Genomic DNA, 22068 nt, shown 5'->3' on the forward strand with positions numbered 1-22068 from the left:
CCTCACTTTCCGACCCCACGGCAGACAGTCCAGCTTCTCCCTGTAGGAGTTTGGGTCCCCCGCGTCTCCCCAGAAACGAGTTCGGAGTAATCGGGAGCTTGTCTCCCTTCGGGTTGAAAACAGCAGCGCTCCCAGTCACCCCTCGCCAGCCCGATTCCGTACCTCAGCTTTTCCGCGCTTGTGCACCCCTCAATGCTGTTTGCTCTTTCCTTCTAGTTGTAGAACTTCCACTCAGCCAGCTTTCCCGTGGTTCTGGGTGATAGACGTTTTGTCTTTTAGTTGTAGTTTTGAAATTGTTGTGCGAGGCAGCAGTTTAGGTGTTTACCTATGCCGCCATCTTGGATCTCTCCCTATTAATTATTTTTTAATTCTCACCTGAGGATATGTTTTTATTGATTTTAATACGTTTTTAATTAATTTTTTAGAGAGAGAACAAGGTAGAGGGATAGAGAGATGGAAACATCAATGAGAAACATGGATCGACTGCCTGCTACACGCCTCTTACTGGGGATCAAGCCTGCAACCCGGGCATGTGCTCTGACTGGAAATCGAACTGTGACCTCCTGGTTCATAGGTTAATGCTCAACCATTGAGCCACATTGGCCTGGCTATAACTTATTTCTTACTCCGTATTATGGCTCTCTCAAAGGCAGTAAATGTGTCTCATGACCCAGGTTTAATGGTGGAAAAGATGTGGGATAAAAAAGAACAAATAAAAATGAGTTTGTATGTAAAAATACTATCCTGTACATACACACACAACAAACACACACATCTTTACAATAACATAGGGTTGCATTATAGCAATTCCATTTCTAGGAATTTATCCTACAGATATGTTTTACAGCATTTTTAATAATAGCAAAAAACAGAAATGAACCCACCTAAATGTCCATTAATAGGGACTGGTTAAAAATGTTATATCCAGCCGAAACCGGTTTGGCTCAGTGGATAGAGCGTCGGCCTGCGGACTGAGGGGTCCCGGGTTCGATTCCGGTCAGGGGCGTGTACCTTGGTTGCGGGCACATCCCCAGTGGGAGGTGTGCAGGAGGCAGCTGATCGATGTTTCTCTCTCATCGATGTTTCTAGCTCTCTATCCCTCTCCCTTCCTCTCTGTAAAATATCAATAATAAAAAAAATGTTATATCCATAAAATGGAATTTTGTACAGTTGTTAAAAAGAATGAGATGACTTTAACTGCATGGGAGAGTGTCCATACATTGCTAAGTAAAAAGAGAAAATTGCAACAGTAATGTCTAAACATTTATATGAGACCAGAAAATGCCTATGAAAAATACACAAGAAAGAGGAATTAAGAGAGGAGGAGAGTGTACTTTACTCTCCTCTGTATTATTTGTGTTTCTTTTTATAATGGACTTGTAAGAACTTTATAATATGTTTAACTGAATTAAAGTTATATTTATGAGCTGCTTTTATCATGTACAACAGATTTGTAATAGGAGTGCAATATTCCATCCCCGGGATGCACCAAAAATATTAGCTTACCTGCATTTTGGTTGTCTAATTTTTTAAAAAAATATTTAAAGCTATGTTAAATAAATGATCAGTGCTCTTTTTCCTACCTAATACTTAAATACTGATTTTCTGAAAGTTTTTATCTGGAAATTTTTCAAATATATGCAAAAGTAGAGAGATAGTACTCCAGGATCACATCGAGCCTCAACAGTGATCAAATGGGAGCATGTCTTGTTCTGTTTATGGCCCACCAAGTCTTCCATACCAGATGGGTTTTTTTTTTTCTCATTAAACTTTGTTATTTTAATGGGTCTCAAAATTCTGCGACAGATTTTTGGTCAGGTTGTTTTCATTAAAAAGTACTGATTTTGAAGTATGGTAGTTCTAATCTTAACTTAACCTGCTATTTGGCTTCTGTATTCATTTGCTTGCTAAAATAATGAAGAGTTATTTTAATTGAACTTATGTATGATTGATTGAATACTCCCCTGTTGGCGGTTTGAATATCCCATTGATTGTGATCTCACTGGTCATCGAAGCACATTCCTCTGGGACCAAGGACAGATAGTGATCCTAAATTGTCTCAGCAGCTACAGATAACTGAGTTTCGGTTAACTCAGTGATCTCAGAATCTAGACAGCACAATTATTCTAAATTGTCCAGGTGGTCCCAGATAATGTGTTAGATAACTAAGCTGCTCAAATTCTGCTTCTGTAAAAATGCTTTTTCGCGAAACATTCCAGACCCAACGATGTAATCAATACCTTTGTGATATTCTGTCAATATAAGCCAGATGTGGCAAGCTGTTCGGGGCTGCGAGGTCTGGAGCGCTTTTGCCCCTCGTCAGCCACCGGCTTTTTAATAAATGACTCCATAATTTGACCTTTTTTTGAAGCGTCCTTTGTGAGATTTGGGGTACACCACAACCATTTTAAAAACTAATAACTTAAGAGCTGCCATACACACAAAAGAAACAAATGGTCCACAAAACATTCTCCTTTCCTTCTGAAGGTTTTACGATGCATTGTAATCATTAACCAGTCTTTTACTATTAAACTTAAGTGGCCAATTGAGACAAACAGTTCTGAGACCGTTCTTCCACCACTGATCAAGACTGGGGTGGCAGGTGTTGGGAATAATATTCATTTAGCCTTCTGAGCTTTCTGGACAGACTTGGTGACTTTGCCAGCTCCAGCTGCCTTCTTGTCCACTGTTTGATGACACCCACAGCAACTGTCTGTCTCAGGTCACGAACAGTGAAACGGCCCAGAGGAGGGTAGTCAGAGAAGCTCTCAACACACATGGGCTTGCCATGAACCATATCAACTATGGCAGCATCACCAGATTTCAAAAACTTAGGGCCATCTCCCAGCTTTCCCCCAGAACGACAATCAATCTTCTTCAGCTCAGCAAATTTGCAAGCAATATGAGCTGAGTGACAACCAGCACAGGTGCATACCCAGCACTGATCTGGCCTGGGTGGTTCAGGATAATCACCTGAACTGTGAAGCCAGCTGCTTCCATTGGTGGGTCATTTTTGCTGTCACCAGCCACATTGCCACAGCGAATATCTTTGACAGACACGTTCTTGACATTGAAGCCCACATTGTCCCCAGGAAGAGCTTCACTCAAAGCTTCATGGTGCATTTCAACAGACTTCACTTCAGTTGTAACATTGACTGGAGCAAAGGTGACAACCATGCCAAGCTTGAGAACACCAGTCTTCACTCGGCCCTCAGGGACAGTACCAATACCACCAATTTTGTAGACACCCTGGAGGGGCAGATGCAGGGGTTTGTCAGTTGGATGAGTTGGTGGTAGGATGCAATCCAGAGCTTCAAGCAGTGTGGTTCCACTGGCATTGCCATCTTTATGGGTGACCTTCCATCCATTGAACCAAGGCACTTGGCTCCGGCATGCTGTCACCATTCCAACCAGAATGGCACAAATGCTACTGTGTCAGGGTTGTAGCCAATTTTCTTAATGTAGGTGCTGACTTCTTTAAAAATTTCCTCGTATCTTTTCTGACTGTAGGGTGGCTCAGTGGAATCCATTTTGTTAACACCAACAACCAGCTGTTTCACACCCAGTGTGTAGGCCAGGAGGGCATGCTCATGGGTCTGTTAATTCTTGGAGATACCTGCTTCAAATTCACCAACACCAGCAGCAACAATCAAGACGGCACAGTCAGCCTGAGATGTGCCTGTAATCATGTTTTTTTTTTGAAGTCTCTGTGCCCTGGGGAATCAATGATGGTCACATAATATTTGCTGGTCTCGAATTTCCACAGGGAGATATCAATGGTGATACCTTGTTCTGTTCAGCTTTAGTTTATCCAAGACCCAGGCATCCTCGAAGGAGCCCTCCCCCATCTCAGCAGCCTCCTTCTCAAATTTCTCGATGGTTCTTTTGTTAATCCCACCACATTTGTAGATCAGCTGGCCAGTATTGATAGACTTGTTGGAATCTACGTGTCCAATGACAATGATGTTGATGTGAGTCTTTTCCTTTCCCATCTTGGGTTTGAGTTAATGGTGGTTTTCATGACACCTGTGTTCTGACAGCAAACCCATTGTGAAAAAGCCATACCAGATGGTTTTGAAGCAAATCCCAGAAGTAACATCATTTAATCCATACATTTTTTTCAGTATTCCTAAAAAGATTTTTTTTTTTTTAATATAACTACAACTCTGGCTGGGTAGCTCAGTTGATTAGAGCGTCGCCCTGATAAGCCAGGTTGCTGTCTTCCTCTCTCTCTCTCTCACTCTCTCTCTCTTGCAAATCAATTTTAAAAATTTAAAATATAACAACAATACCATTATTACACTTACACTTTTTATTAATATGTTTTTATTGATTTTTAGAGAGAAAGAGGAAGGTAGAGGGAGAGAGATAGAAACATCCATGATGAAAGAGAATCATCCAACAGCTGCCTCCTGCACGCCCCATATTGGAGATCAAGCCCACAACCCGGGCATGTTCCCTGACCAGGAATCAAACCAGTGACCTCTTGGTTCATGGGTTGAAGCTCAACCACTGAGCAACACCAGCCAAGCATACCTACATATTTTAAAACATTAATTTCTTAATATTATCAAATGGGTAATCAGTGTTCAAATTTCCAATTGTCTCATAAAACATTCTTTTGTGTGTGTGTTTTTGTTAATTCTCACCAGAGGATATTTTTTCCATTTATTTTTAAAGAGAATGGAAGGGAAGGGGAGAGAGACTGTTTGCCTCCTGCACTCGCCCTGACTTGGGCCAGGAATCGAACTTGGAACCAACGTACATACCCTTGACCAGAAATTGAATAAGCGACCCTTTGGTCTATAGGCCAATGCTCCAATCACTGAGCCAAACCAACCAGGGCTAAAACTTTTTTTGCTAAAACTTTTTTTTTTGTAATGTGTGGGAACCCCTTTTCACATATCTAAAGGTCTCCTGGTTGGTATGCATTTTAACTTTTTTTTATAGCAGTTTGATTGAAGTATAATTTATAAAATAAAATTATCCAACTTTATTCTTTCTTTAAAAATATATATACTTTTTATTGATTTCAGAGAGGAAGGGAGAGGGAGAGAGAGAAAGAAACATCCACGTTGAGAAAGAATCATTGATTGGCTGCACACCCCCAACTGGAGATCCAGCCCGCAACCTGGGCATGTGCCCTGACCAGGAATTGAAATGTGACCTCCTAGTTCACAGGTCCATGATGAATCACTGAACCACACCAGCCGGACAACTTCTCTTTTAATCCATAAGCTTCCCTTCCATCGTTTTTTTCTTTGCAATTTTTAAAAAGTATGTTTTTATTGATTTTTAGAAAGAGAAGAAGGGAGAGGGATAGAGAGATAGAAACATCAATGATGAGAGAAAATCATCATTGATTGGCTGCCTCCTGCACGCTCCCTACTGGGGATTGGACCCACAACCTGAGCATGTACCCCTGACTGGGAATCAAACTGATGATCTCTTGGTTCCTGGGTCAACGCTCAACTGCTGAGCCACGCTGGTCAGAGCCTGCAAGTTTTTTGGTGAATCAAACAAGTTCTGTGTCCTGCAGAGTTTCTCACCATCTGGACATTGTTAAGTGCAGCTCCATTTAATGTGTCATTTAGCAAGTTTCCTTGGCCCCTTATTTTCCCCCAGAAATTGGTTGTTAGATTTGGATACTGAATGAGATTTCAGTTTGAAATTTTGGGCAAGAATATGTGGGTGAAAAGGGGCAACATGCTAACCTGACTAGCTCAGGGGAGGCCTGCATGGCAGCCTTGCAAACTCAGAGACCTAAAGTAACCACAAAGGATGGTCTGAAATTAAAAAATTTTAAACTATAAGCAGTTTATGGTGGGTAGTTATGTTCTAGGCCGGCATCTTCCCTGACAGAGGTCACTCTTTACCCTAACTGAACTTATCTATTGTCTTTTTGCATCTATAATAACATACCTTTGCATATCAAAGTAATTTTTCTTTTTCCGGACTCCTCAAAGTATAGGCACTGCTGTGGAGACTACAAATCCCCTCATTATTATTGAGTTAATGGTTGACTGTTAAACAGTATGTGTCTATTATTTTACTTTTTATCCAATCCCAGATGTTTCCCAGCTTTGCTTTCTCTTGCTTCCCTAACCTATCACCAATAGATTTCACGTAACCTACATATATCTCCTCTTTTGATTGTAATGTGTGGGAACCCCTTTTCACATCCCGCGTGGTTCAGGGTTCTGGTTCAGGGTTCGGGTTCTGGAGAAGGCCGCACACAAATGAAAAAAGACTAGAAAAGTATTAATTTGGGAATATTGGGGGCCAGGCGGGAGTCCACCTCTAGGGGGAGGACTACCCCCGCTCTGGCTTTGCTATCCCTTTTATTAAGGTTATGGGATACACCCATATCCTTTAGGCAGGAAATTCCAATAATAGTCAATCAGCAAGAATTTACATAAGAGTGACAGGTGGAGGCTGCTTCAATTACCAATATCTCAACTAAACAATGAGTGATTAGCTCTGACCTTTCAGAGCAATTAAGGTTGACCAGCCTTCTGGATTCCCTTTCCGGCATCTCCCCAGTTTCTTTCCTTAAAAAAAAAATCTTGCATCTGCAGACCAGAAATAAACACATAAGAACAAAAATGTTTGAGTCCCAATTTCAATGTCTAACAATTCTGAGTCCCAGTTTCAATGTCAAACAGTTCCTTATGTGTACATGTCAGCAATGATATCTGGATGGTGGCAATGCAGTTCCGACCCTCTCTGGTTTGGTCCTGGGCAACCTGCAGCGACGCACAGCTGCTGACTGCTAGCATGGCAAGGCATCGTCAGCATCTTCCATCTCTGGACTGTTTCTCATCTTGTCTTCGTGGTTGGAGCAGACCTGTCAATTCCTCTCTGTTGCAGGAATCCACATGGTTTTGGAGTTGTTTTCTGAAAATATACAAACATATTCTCGACCAAAAGTTAATAAAGGAATATTTTTTATATATTTTACTTGGGATCCTTTTTATTTTTGCCCAAACAATTTTCCTTTGGCTTATTTTGACACCATGTATGTTTTTCATTGGTGTCTTGCTGTTAGCATTACAAATGAAAATTAATTTTTTAATGTAAAAATTTTCTAGATGTAATATGCTTACAGAATATTTTTCCTTAGATGCTATTTTTCCACTATTCCCTCCCCCTTTTTTTTTTTTTTATTAATGGAGGCTTTTGGAAATTTTATAATGCAGTCTTGATAACTTTAAATTTTAATTTTTTGCACAAAAATATGACTGCTTTAGGTTCTTTGCATGTTAAGCAATTTTACCATGAGATGAACTACCAATAGAAATTTTAGTTAATACTTTAGGAACAACTTTTTGTCCAGTACAATTAAATTTTCTTGAATATTCACTTATTTAATTTAGCCAATTTAAATTAATCTGAAAACTTGATTATTATTTTACTGTCAAATTTATTTTTTATTTTTTAAAAAATAAATCTTGATTCAGATTATTACAATTGTTTCTCCTTTTTCCCACCATAGCTCCCCTCCACCCGGTTCCCACCCCACCTTCTGCCCTTACCTCCCCCCCACTGTCCTCATCCATAGGTGTATGATTTTTGTCCAGTCTCTTCCTGAATCCCCCCATACCCCTTTCCCCCTGAGAATTATCAGTCCACTCCCTTTCTATGCCCCTGATTCTATTATATTCACCAGATTATTCTGTTCCTCAGGTTTTTAGTTCACTTGATTTTTACATTCACTTGTTGATAGATATGTATTTGCAGTTCATAATTTTTATCTTTACTTTTTTCTTCTTCCTCTTCTTTAAGAATACCTTCCAGCATTGCATATAATACTGGTTTGGTGGTGATGAACTCCTTTAGCTTTTTCTTATCTGTGAAGCTCTTTATCTGACCTTCAATTCTGAATGATAGCTTTGCTGGGTAGAGTAATCTTGGTTGTAGGTTCTTGCTATTCATCACTTTGAAAATTTCTTGCCACTCCCATCTGGCCTGCATAGTTTCTGTTGAGAAATCAGCTGACAATTGTATGGGTGCTCCCTTGTAGGTAACTAACTGTTTTTCTCTTGCTGCTTTTAATATTCTCTCTTTGTCTTTTGCTCTTGGCATTTTAATTATGATGTGTCTTGGTGTGGTCCTCTTTGGATTCCTTTTGTTTGGGGTTCTGTGCGCTTCCTGGACTTGTAAGTCTATTTCTTTCACCAGGTGGGGGGAGTTTTCAGTCATTATTTCTTCAAATAGGTTTTCAGTATCTTGCTCTCTCTCTTCTTCTGGCACCCCCATAATTCTGATGTTGGTACGCTTGAAGTTGTCCCAGAGTCTTCTTACACTATCTTCAACTTTTTGGATTTTTTTTTTTTCTTTTTGCTTTTGCGGTTGAGTGATTTTTGCTTCTTTGTATTTCAATTCTTTGACTTGATTCTTGTGTTCCTTTAGTCTGTTGTTGGGTCTCTGTATAATATTTTTTATTTCAGTCAGTGTATGTTTAATTTCTAGTTGGTCCTTTTTCATATCTTCGAGGGTCTCGTTATATTTATCGGCCTTTTCTAGGATATTCTTGAAAAGCCTTATAACCGTGGTTTTGAATTCTATATCCAGTCGTTTGTTTTCCTCCATTTCTTTCGTTTGTGATCTGTTTCTTTGATGCCGCATTTTCACTGCTTCCCTGAGTTGGTAGGGTAGATTTGTGTGCTAGGTTTCCTATATGGCCCAGTGGGTCTGCCTCCCCAGTTAACCTGAGGTGGACACTCTTGGTGCACCCCTTTGTGCACTGTGTGTACAGCCTTGTTGTAGTTAAGTCTTGATTGTTGTTGGTATCACTGGGAGGAATTGACCTCCAGGCCAGTTTGCTGTAAGGATCAGCTGTGTCTATGCTGGGAGAAGTTCGGTGCTGGAGACAGCCTTATAGGATTAGACTTGCCAAATTGCAATAGCCTCTGTGCTCAGCTTGGATGGGGTGGAGTCTGAGGGAGGAGCAGACAGCCTTGGCTTCCAGTCAGCCTTGCCCTTGGGCGCGCGCCTTCAGACCTCTGCCTTCTCCGGCTCCTGAGTCTCCGCCCGAGAGTCCAGACTCCCCCCACAAGAGCGTGGGTCCCCAGGGGCTCTCCTGGAACTGGGGTTCAGTGCAGTCAGAACTGGGGTTCAGTGCAGTCAGGAGCTTCCCACTCCCTTCTGCTAGGGAAAGCCTGTGGCAACCTCCACAGCTTTTGTGCACACTGGTGCACGCCGAGGCTCCCCCGGGTCTCCCCCGGGTCTCAGAGTCTCCGGGTGCCTTTCTGTCTACCTGACAGTCCAGCTCCCCCTGTATGAGCCTGGGTCCACGGGGTTTCGCCCGGGACTGGGGTTCAGTGCAGTCAGAACTGGGGTTCAGTGCAGTCGGGGGCTTCCTTCCCCCTTCCGCCAGAGAAAGTCAGCCAGGCTCTCAGCCGCCCTTCCTCTCTGCGCGCACAAAGACCCTTTGCCGTACCTCCAATTCTCTGTGAGCTTTTCTCTTTCCTTCTAGTTGTAGAATTTTCACTCAGCCAGCTTTCCTGTGGTTCTGGATGGTGTCGTTCTGTCTTTTAGTTGTAGTTTTGAAATTGTTGTGCGAGGCAGCAGTTTAGGTGCTTACCTATGCCGCCATCTTGGTTTCTCTCCTTTTACTGTCAAATTTAATACTCTAGCAACAATCTTAGTTTACCCTGTAAATATTAGTGGAAAGGATTATTTGCATTCTTGAGTAGGCTCTGAGCATTCCTGGTGCTAGGCTGGATTTAGATATAGGGCAGCTGCTGTCAGCCAGGTCTCTGTCTGTTGCCTGGGTCCCGATCTGAGCTGGTCCAAGTCTCTTTCTGTTCCCTGGGTCCCGATCTGAGCTGGGCGTGGGAAGCGCGAAGCAGCCATGGGGGCAGGAGACCTCCCTCAGAAGGGGCAAGTGTTCAAGCCCTGGCAATGTTGGGGGGGTGAGGGTCTGTGCCCCACTTCTGTTGCCCCCAAGTTCTCTCCTGATGGCCCCTCTGTGACTGTACCTGTCTTAGGTTGTTCCTTCCCTGAGGAATCTTACCTGTCTCTGGCTAACCAGTCATCCTCTGGGGCCAAGCAGGGTGATGTGAGGTTCAGTTCTGTCTCCTTGGTAGCCTATGCCCCCGTGGCCTCCACGCCCAGCACCTGCCTTGGGATCCCCTCGCCTGCTGGCGGGGCCCCGGCATTGCTTGGGGAACCCAGGTTTCTTCTCCAGAGAGGGCCCAGCTCATGCCATTGGGCGAAAGACAGATCCATGGTACCAGTCACCACAAGGCTTCAACCTCAGCATGAACAGAAAGCTCAGGCAACAGCTGTGGGAGGGTCCCTCTTGGCAAGAGAGGCCAATATAGAATGCTCAAGTGCATTCCCAGTGCCTTAATTCCTTTCTGGAAGGGATTAAATCCTTTCATGTCCTTTTTTAAATAAGGTGCAGTCCTAGCTGGTTTGGCTCAATGGATAGAGTGTTGGCCTGTGGACCAAAGGGTCCTGGGTTGGATTCTGGTCAAGGGCACCTACCTCACTTGCAGGCGCCTCCCTGGCCCGGGCCTTGGTCAGGGCACATGCAGGAGGCAACCAATCGATATGTTTCTCTCACGTTGATATTTCTCTCTGTCTTTCCCTCTCTCTTCCACTCTCTCTAAAAATCAATGGAAAAATATTCTCGAGTGAGGATTAAAAAATATATATAAATAAAATAAGGTATAAAACTGTCATTCTTTGCATTATCTCAATCCATTGAAATTTTGCTTCCTGGCAATTGTCGACAGTTTGACTCAATGAAACTCACAAAAATTCTTCACAGGTTTAAATGTTTCTTACATTGATATTTACTTGGTGTAGTGCAGCAGGATTCCAAAGAAGCTTACCCAGGACTACCCTGTGGATCCAGACCCGGTGTTAGGATCCAGCAAAGGGTCCATTGAGCCTGCTGGTTCCCCACCCATTGTGCCAACTTGAGTGGGTTGTCTCTCGGATCCAGGACCTTTCCTGCTTGTGGTAGAGGGTCTGACTTTATTTGAGCTGCATTTTTAAATCCTCAATGTGGAACTAAGGTTAAGGGTTGACAGAACCCAGGCTAAGGTAAGAAAGGAGGAAAAATGGATGGCTGGTTTTTTGTTTGTTTGTTTGTTTTTAAATATATATATATATATATATATATATATATATATATATATATTATTGATATTTCACAGAGAGGAAGGGAGAGGGATAGAGAGCTAGAAACATCGATGAGAGAGAAACATCGATCAGCTGCCTCCTGCACACCTCCCACTGGGGATGTGCCCGCAACCAAGGTACATGCCCTTGACCAGAATCGAACCCGGGACCTTTCAGTCCGCAGGCCGATGCTCTATCCACTGAGCCAAACCGGTTTTGGCGATGGCTGGTTTTTAACTCTGGCTTTTTAAATATATACTGGTATATACTGTATATTGATTTCAGAGAGGAAGGGTGAGAGAGAGAGAGACAGAGAGAGACACAGAGAGAGAGAGAAACATCAATGATGAGAGAAAATCATTGATCCACATTGGGGATCAAGCCTGCAACCTGAGCATGACCGGAAATTGAACTATGACCTCGAACCATGACCTCCTGGTTCATAGGTCGATGCTCAACCACTGAGTTACACCAGCCTGGCTAACTCTGGCTTTTCAATTAGAATTGCTTTCTGAGAGTCTGAGCAAAAAACCTTTGTTGTATAAATATGAGATCTGAACTTATTCAGCTCCAAAGATAAAGGGGCATGTCCTCCCTCCAGCCTGAAGGCTGGTGTTCTTAGGCTGCTAAGAATCTTTGTGGAAGTGTCAGAGTTCATTTCTCACGACATGTAGGAGCCCCATAGGGAAATTTCAACTCAACTGTATTAAACTGACTGGCTCTTCTGGTGGAGTGCCCATAAGGTTTGGCCAGCCAGCACCCAGAGCCCCTCCGGTTTTATTTATTTATTTAATAGATTTTTATTGATTTCAGAGAGGAAGGGAGAGGGAGAGAGAGACAGAAACATCAGTGATGCGAGAAAATCATTGATCGGCTGCCACCTGCACAACTCACACTGGGAACTGAGCCTGAAACCTGAACATGTGCCCTGACTGGGAAACAAACCATGACTTCATGGTTCATAGGTTGACGCTCAACCACTGAGCCATGCAGGCCGGGCCCTTGCAGTTGTTTTAGACAGCTGGGAGAGAAATCAAGGCATGTAAGAGGGTTGAATGTGACTTGAGGGGTGAGAGTCTCCTGGAGATCAACCCATAAGCAGCACACTTCAGCCTACTACATAACACCCTTAGGAAATTTGCTCAGGCTCTGCAGGTATTAAAACAAAACACTAAAATTAACATGGGGCCCTGACCTGTTTGGCTCAGTGGATAGAGCGTCAGCCTGCGGACTGAAGGGTCCCAGGTTCAATTCCAGTCAAGTGCATGTACCTTGGTTGCAGGCACATCCCCAGTAGGAGGTGTGCAGGAGGCAGCTGATCAATGTTTCTCTCTCATCGATGTTTCTACCTCTCTATCCCTCTCCCTTCCTCTCTGTAAAACATCAATAAAATATATTTTTTTAAAAGTAATAAAATTAACATGGGAATTTGTGTCTCCAAGGCTGGGAACTCCCAGACCCAAGCCCTTATTAATATTCCTGATAGGAAGCCTTATTCAGAAATGGGAAGATTTAACTAGAAAATAACAACTTAAAATGGCAAAATGCTGTCTGTGGGTGTCTAAGTTAATTTTTTGTATGCAAACATTAGAAAAATGTCTAAAATTAAACTAAATGAATGAATGGGAAGCATACCTTGATTTGAAAATTAGAAGCTTCTAAGGAGAGGCACAGGTAAATTCTTTTTAAAAAATTAATAAGAAAAAAAAATTTATCCCTAGCTGGTTAGGCTCAGTGGATAGAGTGTTGGCCTGTGGACTGAAGGGTCCTGGGTTCAATTCCGGTCAAGGGCACATGCCCGGGTTGGGAGCAGCCAGTCAATGATTCTCTCTCATCATTGATGTTTCTATCTCTCTCTCCCGCTCCCTTCCTCTCTGAAATCAGTAAAAATATATTTAAAAATTTTTTTATTATATTTTATTGATTTTTACAGAGAGGAAGGGAGAGAGATAGAGAGTTAGAAACATCGTTGAGAGAGAAACATCAATCAGCTGCCTCCTGCACATGCCCTACTGGGGATGTGCCCGCAACCAAGGTACATGCACTTGACTAGAATCGAACCCAGGACCCTTGAGTCCACAGGCCGACGCTCTATCCACTGTGCCAAACTGGTTATGGCTATTTAAAATTTTTTAATAAGAAACTTTAGAGACTGTCTCTGAAATATTCTGAAGCTAATAAATGCCTATACCCCATTCTTTCCCCTTCTATATTTCCTCCCCTATATCCTTTACTTGAGTGAGCTTCCTTGTCCAGACTTTCCCTTTATCAGGTACACACCATTCTTATTCTTCTTCTTTTTTTTTAAAATTGATTTCAGAGTGGGAGGGAGAGGGAGAGAGAGAGATAGACACATCAATCAGGAGAGAAAATTATTGATCAGCTGTTTCCTGCATGCCCCATACTGAGTATCAAGCCCGCAACCAGGCATGTGCACTGAACAGGAATCACACCATGACCTCCTGGTTCATAGGTCAACCAACACTCAACCACTGAGCCATGCTGGCCAGGCAGCGTAAAGCTTCTTTACAAATGACAGGAATATCTCATCAATGACTATTTTTAAATTAAAACCTGTTTCCTTCCAACTAGGGAATATGCTGGGAATGTTATGCTAATCAAATCTGTTCCAATTCACCTGATAGGATGAGGTGTGTGTTTTTTTTTTTTTTTTACGGTAATTAATGATGCTCACTTATGCTTTTTCCAGAAAAGTAATATGTACTTAGAAGTAAATAAATCAGATACTGAACCAAAGGGGGAAAATTATGATTTTAAAGGGATCTCCCAAGAGGAAACTAATCTTGAGACTGACTGAACATTTGCTAACCATCTTTTCTTCATTAAGCCTGAGGGATGGCTTAACAGGGTATCCACCCTACTCAGAATGACCCAAAATAACCCAGACACTTGCAGAGATGCCTCTAACACTTGGCTTGTTACATATGTCTATCTGTAGATGGGGAACCAGGCCACAGTACCTTGAGAGTCCCCTTTTGCGGTACATACTTGCCAACTGGGAGAAATTTGACTCTGGGCCCCTCAAGAAAAAGGCTAATCTTCTTTTGTAACATGGCTTAGTCCCAATATAAAGTGGTCAATGGAGAGGTTTGGCTAGTTAATGGTATCATTAATTTTTTGTAATTTTTTTTTTAATTTCAGAGAGGAAGAGAAAGACAGAAACATCAATGATGAGAGAGAACCATCCATTGGCTGCCTCCTGCACACCCCACACCAGAGATGGAGCCTGCAACCCAGGCATGTGCCCTGACCGGGAACAGAACTATGAACTCCTGGTTCATAGGTTGGTGCTCAATCACTGAGCCATGCCAGCTGGGCCATGACACCATTAATTTTAATACCATCTTGCAACTAGGATTTGTTTTACCATTTCCAATGGAAATGGATAGAGGTTCCATATATCTAAAAGCTTTTATGGCTCTCAGAGGTGACCCCAAGCTATGTGCTTTCTGTAAACTAGAAAAATGTACCCAAATGGGAAGAAACATCCCAAAAACTAGGTGAATGGATTTGTCAGTCCGTTGCTGCAGTATTTAAATCCATAATAATAAAAGCCTAATATGCTAATTAGACCAGGTGTCCTTCTGGACGAAGCCGCGGTGGGGGTGGGGGAGCTGAGGCAGAGATGGCTGCCGCTGCCACAGGGACCAAGCCCCTTGCATGAATTTCATGCATTCGGCCTCTAGTACAGGGGTGGGCAAACTTTTTGACTCGAGGGCCACAATGGGTTCTTAAACTGGACCGGAGGGCTGGAACAAAAGCATGGATGGAGTGTTTGTGTGAACTAATATAAATTCAAAGTAAAGGAGCGGAGTGGAGAACAAGAGAACCCTCCGCTCTTTCGGCTCCGCGGGCCGGATAGAACAGCCGAACGGGCCGTAGTTTGCCCACGGCTGCTCTAGTACATAGATAGATAGATAGATAGATAGATAGATAGATAGATAGATAGATAGATAGATAGATAGATAGTTATAGGGCCAGAGGTGTGGCTCCAGAAACAATCCAAAACCCACCATATCTTTTTTTTTTAATTTACTAAATCTTTATTGTTCAGATTATTACAATTGTTCCTCTTTTTCCGCCCCCCATAGCTCCACTCCACCCGGTTCCCACCCCACCCTCTGCTCTTACCTCCCCCCGACTGTCCTCATCCATAGGTGTACGATTTTTGTCCAGTTTCTTCCCGCACCCCCCCACACCCCTTGTACCATATCTTTTTACCTTCCCCAAATCTCCCCTTTTCTTCTCAAGAGGTTTAGAGATATTGGACTTTATGAAACCAAAGTCCCAGCCCCTTTGAAATGCACATATCTGGATTTAACCAAGAGCTCTTGTCTGGGCCATTTTTAAAATAAAAATCTCTGGAAGGTAAATCTAATCAAAATAGAAAACAAAAGAAATCCTCAGCCACCTAAGTAAATCACTTTAACTCATTTAAACTATTCTTTTCTAAATTAGTCAATTTTAATTAAAGTTATTGATATCTCGATATTTTAAAATAACATGCAACACTGAAACATTGATTGCTGGACAAGTCTTAAGTCTGCCAGCTTTTAGTTTTTTATTACAGAAAGTCTGTAAAGTGGAATTGGAGCTGTTGATATAAGGTCTTGTGCTTTGTTGAAGGTGTGTTCCTTGAAAGTGAGAGTGTGTTTAAAATGTATTCATAAACATCAATCTAAGGAATGCTGGTGGTTTACTTTTTGGATATCATTGAAAGTTGAGGCTTCTAAGAGTTAAAAGTTCAAGATAAGTTGGAAGAAAGTATATGGTTGTGATAATAGAAGGCATGAAGTATGGAGAATCATTCTTGAGGGTAAAGGAAGAAAGTAAGTTGTTCTAAGGACAGTTATTTCCGAATGGGTAAAAAGGTTTATAAAAGTTGTAGAATGGTTTGTAAAAAGTTGTGAAGGCTACAAAAGCTACAAAATTTAGTAATTCAAATTATGTGTATACTCTGTATGTTATATGTGTTTTTCTGTGTATTATGTGGTGAATTTTCACCCTCCAGATGGCATTACTAGGATATAATCTTTCACTGGCCTAAAAAGATTAAGTACTTATAAAAAATTAAGCAGATTTCTGTAGTCTGAACAAAATATCCTATATAATAAAAGAAAAACATGTAAATTGACCGTACTTCCGCTACACTCACCAGCCAATCAGGAGTGAGTATGGTGGGTTAATTTGCATATACAGGCACCGGGCGGAGAGCAGAGTGGGAGAGCTGGTGGAGAGTGGAGTGGCTTGGGGAACTTGGCTCCCCAAGCTGCCAGATGGAGAGCAGAGAGGGAGAGCTGGCGGCTTGGAGGACTTGGCAGAACAGGAGGCTGTGGGACAGAGACAGAGCAGGAAGGGAAAACCAAGAACATGGGGAGCACCAGGAATTCTGGGAATAGTAGTTCTGGTGGCAGCCCCAGGACCAGAAGTGGAAGCCCAGAGCACAGGGAGCACCAGGAATACTGGGAATTGTAGTTCTGGTGGCAGACAGATCTCCTAGACCAGGTGTCCTCAAACTACAGCCCACGGGCCACATGCGGCCCACCGAGGACATTTATCCAGCCCGCTGGGTGCCCTGCCTGTCCTGCTTAGCAGCCGACTCGTCCCGGGCCCGCAGTGTGCATAGGAATTTGTTCATAGTTTTTTTTAAACTATAGTCTGCCCTCCAACAGTCTGAGGGACAGTGAACTGGCCCCCTGTTTAAAAAGTTTGAGGACCCCTGTCCTAGACCCTAGAGCAAAGTGAGCCTGGAGCAAGTTACTATTGCAGTGGGGGATGGAGGGAAAGCAAAGGTGAGAGACATAAGTAAAATCAGAGTGTCTAGGAAAAATTAAAGGGAAGATATCCTAAATCTTACAGGAAATCTCCACCAATGAAGCAAAGGAAAAAAAAATGCCTCTATTATTCTGTGAGCAACAAACCAAACTGGGTTGGGGTCTCAGACAATTCACTCATATGATTGCAAAGACAGACAGAAACTCCCGGATTGGAGAGGGTTCCCAGATTGGAGAGGGTGCAGTTCGGGCTGAGGGACCCACCCCCGAGCATGAATCTTCCTGCACTGGGCCCCTAGTCTATACTAATAAAAGCCTAGGTGGCCCTCATGCCCTTGTGCCCTCGCTCAACACCCTCATGTCATCACAAGATGGCTGCCCCCATGCAGGGGTTCTTGTTCCAGCATTAAGAAGGGTTCAGCAATCTGGAGAAAGGCTGTGTGTAACTGAAGTAAGAGTCCAGAGACGAAAGATAATTTTGAAAGGCACTGGGAGTCAGAGGAGCTTTAGCTAAAGAAGCTAAGTTCTCCTTATCTCAGGACCCCTTGCTTTTTATTTACACAAATTGTCCTAAGGCAAGGTGGAGATATACACTTCAAAGGGTAGGGTTTCGTACAGAAGCATTGTTAGATTGGGGAATAGCCTACAGCTGTTCAGGTGTTTGGCCAATAGGAGGCAATAACATGTAGATAAAGATGCCCTGAGCTGACTGGCAGCAAACAATCATTCTATTCAGGTTTAAGGGAAATGCCTTTAGCCATTCCAACAGGCGATAACATATGTGACTCAGTCCTTGTTGAGTCCCCAAGTTCCATCAACCTTTTGATGAAACTCTTGCAGTTATGACATGCTGGAATTGGCTTCCGGCACCCCCATGTCATCACAAGATGGCCACCACAAGATGACTGCCACAAGATGGCCACCCCCACGTCGTCACAAGATGGCCACCACAAGAAGGCTGGCAGAGGAGGCCAGTTGAAGGTGACCAGGCTGGCAGGGGAGGGCAGTTGGGGGTGACTGGGCCAGCAGGGGAGCAGTTAGGTGTCAATCAGGCTGGCAGGGGAGCGGTTAGGGGCAATAAGGCAGGCAGGAAGGCAGGTGAGTGGTTAGGAGCCAGCAGTCCTGGATTGTGAGAGGGATGTCCCCCAAGAGGTCCCAGATTGGAGAGGGTGCAGGCTGTGCTGAGGGACACCCTCCCAGGGCATGAATTTTGTGCACTGGGCCTCTAGTTTAATATTAAAACTGTTTTTTTTGCCTTAGCTGGTTTGGCTTAGTGCAGGGGTCTTCAAACTACGGCCTGCGGGCCACATGCAGCCCGCCGAGGACATTTATCCAGCCCGCTGGGTGCCACTGCCTGTCCCGCTTAGCAGACGACTCGTCCTGGGCCCGCAGTGCGCATAGGAATTTGTTCATAGTTTTTTTTTAAACTATAGTCCGGCCCTCCAACGGCCTGAGGGACAGTGAACTGGCCCCCTGTTTAAAAAGTTTGAGGACCCCTGGCTTAGTGGATAGAGCATCAGCCTGCAGAATGAAGGGTCCTGGGTTTGATTCTGGTCAAGGGCACATGCTTGGGTTGGGGGCTCGGTCCCCAGGAGACAGCCAATCAATGATTCCCTCTCATCATTGATGTTTCTATCTCTCTCTTGCTCTCTCTTCCTCTCTGAAATCAATAAAAATATATTGTTTAAAAAATCTGTTTTTAAGTTTGGTTAATGTCTTTTAGAGTTATTACTATAAAACATGTAATTGTTTTACAAAGAGTTTATGATATAATCTTTTGGTTAAGTATATTTGACAAATTTTACAAAGTTTAACTTTAAAAAATTTTTTTAAAAATATGTTTTTATTGATTTTAGAGAGAAAGGAAGGGAGGAGAGAGAGATGGAAACATTGATCGACTACCTCCTGCACACCACATACTAGGGATCAAGTCTGAAACCTGGGCATATATCCTGACAAGAAATTGAACCAGTGACCTCTTGGTTGATGCTCAACCACTGAGCCACACTGGCCAGGCCCAAAGTTTAAATTTTAGGAGTCTTTTTAACACAGAGATGACTTGAGTTGTTCCAATGGGCCCTGGAATACCTCAAAAGTTTAGTCTCTCTCCTTATAAAGTAAATGTTTTAAACTAAATTAACCTTATTTAATATGCTTGAAATTACATGGGAAAGTTTGCCAAATAAAAAAATAAAAATAATAGTCCTGGCCAGTTTCTCAGTGGTTAAAGAGTCAGCCTGTGGAACAAAGGACCCTGGGTTTGATTCCAGATCAAGGGTATGTACTAGGTTGCAGGTTTAATCCCTGGCCCCGGTTGGGGCAGGAGGCAACCAACCGATGTGTCTCTCTCACATCAGTGTTTCTCTCTCTCCCTCTCTCTCTCTCTCCTCTTGCTCCCTGCCTTACACTTTCTAAAAATCAATGGAAAAATATCCTCAGGTGAGGATTAAATAATAACAACAACAACAACAACAATAATAATAATCCTATATAATAAAAGTCTAGGTGGCCACGTGCAATGTCGTCACAAGATGGCCACCGTCATCACAAGATGGCCACCACAAGATGGCCGGCAGGGGAGGGCAATTGGGGGTGACCAGGCCTACAGGGGAGGGCAGTTGGGGGTGATTAAGCCTGCAGGGAGGGCAGTTGGGTGTGATCAGGCTGGCAGGGGAGGGCAGTTAGGGGTAACCAGGCCATCCGGAGAGGCCAGTTGGGGGCAAGATCAGGCCTGCAGGGAAGGCAGTTGGGGGCAAGATTAGGTTGGCAGGGGAGGGCAGTTGGGGGCAATCAGGCCAGCAGGGGAGGGCAGTTGGGGGCGATCAGGCCGGCAGGGGAGCAGTTAGGCATTAATCAGGCCAGCAGGGGAGAGGTTAGGGGGTGATCAGGCTGGCAGGCAGAAGCAGTTAGCGGCAATCAGGCAGGCAGGCAGGCGAGTGGTTAGGAGCCAACAGTCCTGGATTGTGAGAGGGATGTTTGACTGCCGGGTTAGGCCCAATCCCACCTAAACCGGTAGTCGGACATCCCCCAAGGGGTCCCAGATTGGAGAGGGTGCAGGCCGGGCTGAGGGACACCGCCCTCCTGTGCACAAATTTCTTGCACTAGGCCTCTAGTAATAATAATAATAATCCAGCCAATGTGACTCAGTTGTTGAGTGTTGATCCATGAACGAAAAGGTTCGATTCCCAGTTCAATTCCTGGTCAGGGTACATGCCAGAGTTTCAGGCTCAATCCCCAGTAGGGGGTAGCCAGGGAGCAGCTGATCAATGATTCTCTCATTATTGATGTTTCTATTTCTCTCTCTCTTCCTTCCTCTCTGAAATCAATTAAAAATATCTATAAAAAATAAAATTAATAATAATAACGGTTCTATTTGTGTACATATGTTTTTTATTAAAATGGATGTTCTGAAGATTTCAAACTGCCCTAGGAAGAAACTTATAAAGATTCAAAGCCAAGTTTAAACAGGAAACTCTCAGGGTTAACTGGTGTCCTATCAGTGATACTGGGCAAGCCAAGAGTGATGGTTCCTTGTGGGGTCATCTGACAGTGGTACTCCAGATATTTGTGGTCCACACATTGGGAGTATATGAATTATTTTCAATGTTCAGTACACACTTTCAATGAGCTATGTACAGCATTTTAAAATCTTACATATCATTTGTTATTTATATATTGGAATTGTGTATTGAATCTAAATATATATATATATACATGCATGTATATGGACTTTAACTTATTGTCTACTAGTAGTCCTGCGCATGAATCCGTGTGCCAGTAGCCCTCTGTGGGGCCTGGCCACTCCGCACCCACTGTCCAGAGGCTCTCCGCTGACCGGAGGCCCTCCGCGGCCAGGGTGGAACACTTGCCTCATTGCCACAGCGATGAAGCAAGCATTCCGCCAGGCCGCTCACGCTGCCCACTCTCAGCGGCTGCCCCCCCAGGACTGGGGGACTCTGGCCGAGTTGAGAGGACTGAGCGCTGCCATCTTATGGCTATGGGCGCCGTCATCTTTGTGAGAGAGTGATGGTTAATTTGCATATTACCCTTTTATTAGATTGGATGTCATTTTACAGTAATTATTATTTACCAAAAATTATTGTCTTGGAATGTTATATCTTACAAAAAAGCAAAGGTTTTTTTAATCAATTGCATTATAATCAAATCTATAACCATAAGTTTTGTCATTCATAGTCATTGTTTTACTCTGATTATTTACAAATATGTTACATCTTTTGTTTTCCAAATATAAGGAAAACTAAAAGCAGACATTCTGCATTATTATCAACTAGAGACCCGATGCATGAAATTTGTACAAGGGGCTCAGCCCTTGTAGCCCTGGCTTCATCCAGAAGGTTGTCCGGAAGGACGTCTGGAAGGTCGTTCAGCTGTCCAGTCTAATTAGCATATTATGCTTTTATTATTATAAATTACTCATTAAATAGGTTATAGGGACTGATAAATTAGTAACATTCATTTCACAGTACTCCCAGCAAAGACTTCAAAGACCACAAATTACAACCAGGAGATTTTGGTCCACTGAGAAAGACAATTAATTAAAGACTCTCTCCAACAGTATTAAAAGGGATCTTGCTTTATCAGGTGCCTAATTACAAATGGACATCAGCTCCTGACTCTGACACTACCCTCCATCTACAGTGGAGATCAAAGACTTTTCAAAGATGAGAAGTCACCGACCATAGAGGCAAACAGCTATCCCAAGACTTCAACAAGGCCTGCATGCTCACAAATGGATGCTGCTCAAACCTTGTTCTTATATCACCTAATTTTTATTGGTTGAATGTACATAAAATGATTTTATATTGTTATTATCCTCCTATGGTTTCCTAGTGGAAGTAATATGTCTTCCAGACCCCCTCTCTTATTAGATATGAAAAATTTAGCTTGGAGCCCAGACAGTGTGGCTCAGTGGTTGAACATGGATCTATGAGCCAGGAGGTCACAGTTTGATTCCCTGTTAGGGCACATGCCCAATTTTCTGACTTGATCCCCAGTAGGGGGTGTGCAGGAGGCAGCTGATCAATGATTCTCTCTCATCATTGATGTTTCTCTCTCTCTCCCTCTCCCTTCTTCTCTGAAATTACAAAAAAAGAAAGAAAGAAAGAAAGAAAGAAAG

General features: G+C 43.2%; 1 pseudogene across 1 annotated transcript; it reads right to left on the minus strand.

The window, feature by feature from the left end:
• Positions 1-2618: 2618 nt before the first annotated feature.
• On the minus strand, positions 2619-3992 carry LOC308244413 (elongation factor 1-alpha 1-like; annotated as a pseudogene). Its single transcript has one exon. The product of its transcript is annotated as an elongation factor 1-alpha 1-like (transcript).
• Positions 3993-22068: the final 18076 nt, after the last annotated feature.

This window comes from Plecotus auritus, assembly GCF_963455305.1.
Source record: "Plecotus auritus genome assembly, chromosome: 3".
NCBI classification, from domain to species: Eukaryota; Metazoa; Chordata; class Mammalia; order Chiroptera; family Vespertilionidae; genus Plecotus; species Plecotus auritus.